General features: G+C 39.0%; 1 pseudogene; it reads right to left on the reverse strand.

The window, feature by feature from the left end:
- Positions 1–346: 346 nt before the first annotated feature.
- Positions 347–1,488, reverse strand: LOC102818677 (annotated as a pseudogene).
- Positions 1,489–4,043: the final 2,555 nt, after the last annotated feature.

The following is a 4,043-nucleotide window of genomic DNA, read 5'->3' on the forward strand; positions in this document are numbered from 1 at the left end:
AGATGACTACAACATAACTTCCAAACTACTCAATCAAACCCTGCCAAGTTGGCATACAACCTTCATGAACATCACGTCAAGCATGATATCCTTCTTCAGAGACTAGTCCCTCCTGATAACATGTTCACAGTATATGCGATGAAGTCTCACCATCCTTGCTTTTTCTTTCTTTTTTAAAATTACATTTGACATTTTTATTTTAGGTTGCAAAAACAAAAACAAGCAAACAGCAACAACAACAAAACTTGAAATAGGTTTGTCAAACGATGTAAAATAAATCCATCCTTTCCAGAGAAGCAGAAGGTAGACCAGTTCAGGTTATCCTCAAGGCCACATGCATCCTACTTCATTGTTGCTTGCTCTCTTCTGGGATTTGATCCTTCTTCACATCTGGATCATTTTCCTTCTTCTTCCCCTTCTTCATAATGATCATAATCATCATCTTCAGTAGCTTCTCCAGTAAAGCATAACACGCTCACATAAAAAGTGACCTATTTCAAAGTCTGCAGAAGATAGCTTCAGCAATAGCATCCAAATCTCCACTCTCAGGAGTTTCAGGAGGGGCAAAAAAATTAAAGGAAGCGTCATTAGAAACTTCGTAACAGTCTGAACTGATCCATGTCCCTTGTGTATTTGCTTCTTCTTAATGGTTTTCAGTGTGACATTTTATCCTTTTTTTTTTTCAGTCTACCTGGCACCTGGCACAACCCGTAATTTCTGATCCAGCAAAAGAAAAGGGATCCAAATCAGTTAGTTCAGATCTTATCCTAATATGTCTTTGTCAACATTTCATTTGTGAAACACTCATTGGGTTCAAAATGAAGCTCTAAGACAAAACTCATAGGCTTGCCAGCATCTGAGAACTTCATTTAATATCTTTCAAGTGCTTCAGAATAGGTTCATCATGTTCCTGAACTGTATTACTGAGTAAGTCAACATTCTTTAAAAAACAGTCAACCAAAATTCAGGAGTCCCTTTTGGATCTTCTTTTTCATCACCTTTCTTCTTATCTTCAACCTTGGCCTTTTCTTTCAACTCCTCCAAAATGTCACCCCTCTCATCTGCTTTCCACTCACATTCTTCTTCTGTGAACTAATGAATTGCGTTGATGATCTCAATTTGCTTGTCAAACAGAGTCTGATAGAGACCAGCATAGTTCCTTCAAGATCATGAACTTCCTCATAGAATTTGGCTACTATGTGTGTACATTTAACTTGAAGATTTTTAAGAGCATTCACTCATCCTTTAACTTCCTTAGGCAAGCTTTCAATGTATCCTGTTGGTTTTTTTTAGCAGCTCATCAAGTCTTTCTTGAGGAGCTCTAAAAATCTGAGGGTTTTGAATCATCTGAACAGTCAGCTGATGTGCTTTGATTTTTTTTTTCTTCACCAGTTTCTTCTTCTGTTTCTGTAACATCATCCAAATCTTGATCAAAATCAAACTGTTCTTTGTTGCCAATGTCTGCCATGTTGTTGAGTAAGAACTCCAAATATCAGTTAGAATGCGGAGCCAGGTGGCAGAGCTTCGGTGGCAGTGACTCAGGGAGGTATGGGCAGCAGAAGAAGCAAGAGGTGGCACCATGAGCAAATGGTGCTAAAAAGGCACCATATCTTTGCTTTTAAGGAACATTCTGGGTGTACTTCTACCAAAGCCGATTTATTACTTCTTCTGGAAGTAAATTCAACATTCTTTTCCATGACACCATAATTCAATCACATCAATTCTTCTTCAGCATTCCTTATTCATTGTATAGATAGATAAGAATAATGGATATGTATGAGGTAAGGTAAATATGTATAAAGTGCATGTGTAGAATCTAAGTGATGATATGGATGTTTACTGTACAATTCTTTCAGCTTTTCTGTATGTTTAAAATTGTTGTACTGCAATACTGGGAAATGTCACCTTGTATAAAATTTCCTGGATGATATTGATTTTCTATATCAAAAGTTGTTCATTGTCAGTTTAAAAAGTTCATATGAAATATTGTTACAATACTTTATTCTATTTTATTTCTCCTGGAAATATTCTGGAAAGAGTATTCAGACATACTTAGGAACACAGGTGTAATGGTTAGATTTCTGTTTCAACTCCACTAGGCCAGGATTTCCAGAAGTTTAGAAGTTGGGATGTGCTTAGTCCCATGGTGATGAAACCTAATAAGACATAGGTAGCTCTATGATGAGCATCTCTGAGCAGCCAATCAATTAAACTGATGTTTCTTTGGGGGAGTGGCCTACTCCCAATTTAATGGACATGAGAGAGGGACTCTCTCTCTCTCTCTCTTTTCAAGGGGACTGTACAACTGTAAGGTAATAAATTACCATATATGTATATTTCATTGATCTAGAAAATCTGGCCTAAGATATACGGTACCAATAGAGATGGTTCTAGAGAAACAAAATCAAAAGGATGAGTTTTCTATATTGGTTCTCAAGTCTGACTAATTTTAAAGGCACGGATACAGGGTGGAGGCATGTCTGACCTCCACTTCATAGGAATCGTCCTTGGGTTGATTTGAGTTTGGTCCTCTTTTCCCCTTTTGGTGTTAGAGGAAGTCAGACATGGTCTCTACTTAGTTTAAGTAGTTGGTGCTGTGAGCAGGATTGGCTCCAGACCTATGAAATTATGAGATTTTGTAAGAGAAAGAAGGAAGGTGCTTCTGAAGTTGCCTAGAACCAATGACATGCTGGTTAAAATGGATGGCTGATACTGGGCCTGGGCGTACTAGAATCCACCGAGCCAGAGGCCCAAGGCCACATGCTTATATGAATGGGGTTAGCCCAAGGGAAAAGAAAAGATTGAACTTGAGTATTTTAAAAGGTTTATGTGTTTGACTGCCTTATGAATATTGGTTTCTTCTCCCTATTATTGTAAAATAGACATATATGTGTGATATTTGTTGTTGGCAAGTACTGATGAATTGGTTCCAAATCATAATGATTCTGTATATGTTTCCAAGGAGTGGCTGGTGAGTTTGAACTGCCAACCTTGCAGTTCAAACCAACCTTATACTCAAGTGCTTATCCTACAGCACCATACAAGGACTCTGGGAATTATGATTACAGAAAGGTTGTAAACTCACCTTCAGCCTGTACTTTAGATTTACTAAAAGGGGAGATAGAATTTTTCCAGAAAAAATAGGCATTTTACTTTTTTAAACAGTTTTTATTGTGAATTGAACGATAGTTTACATGGGAGAACATCAGTTTTACACCATAGTTTCATTGCAATGATTACAATCTCCTCTGTGCATCATCATTCAACCGTATTTGCTTCTATTCCCTTTGGGTGGGTTTTTTTTTGGGGGGGTAGGATGGGGGTGGTGAAGGGATGTACACAAAAACACTCAGAAATATATAATCATTTAAACAACCAGAGGGCACATTCTGCAAGCCTGCCTCCTGGCCTTGGCACTTTATTTTAAGCCTTTGTAGAGTATGTGGACTGAGTGGAATCCTGAGCCCCACCCAGAACCTTCATTGTTGGTATGTTTGCATTTGAAAAGACATGCAGACCAACCCAGAACTGCTGGGAGAGCAGGAGATTCAAGCAGAGAAAAAACGCTGACAGTTTGCTATTTTGAGTTTCAGAGGCACCAAGGCATGGAAAATAGGCCAATCAGAGGAAACCCCTTTCTAGAAATGAAAATTATGCTCACTGGTGACCACCTGGAGCTACATGTTAGTAGAATTAGGGGAAATGCAGAAAGAAGACATGGGCTGAGTTTGGACATGTTCTGTTGGCACCTATTGCCTTAAGATTAGAAGGGCAGGAAGCCTTGCTGGTTTGAAGTTTAAGGAGTTGTGTGAACCCCTGAGTCCAGGAGGCACTAATCTAGTCCATGGGGGCTAGGGCTGAGAGTGAAGGGGCAGCTCATTTGAAGTGCAGTGAGATGTATGTGAACTCCCAGACTTGCAGCTTGTACCCATTTGACCTAGCTTGATGTGGCTAGGGTTGAGCTGACCAGACCTAAGGAGATGAAGTTAAACATGTTTGATACTGTAAGAAAGTCAATAGCTACAATTTGTGGCACTGGACTT

The sequence above is a fragment of the Chrysochloris asiatica genome, unplaced genomic scaffold (assembly GCF_000296735.1).
Source record: "Chrysochloris asiatica unplaced genomic scaffold, ChrAsi1.0 scaffold00006, whole genome shotgun sequence".
NCBI lineage: Eukaryota > Metazoa > Chordata > Mammalia > Afrosoricida > Chrysochloridae > Chrysochloris > Chrysochloris asiatica.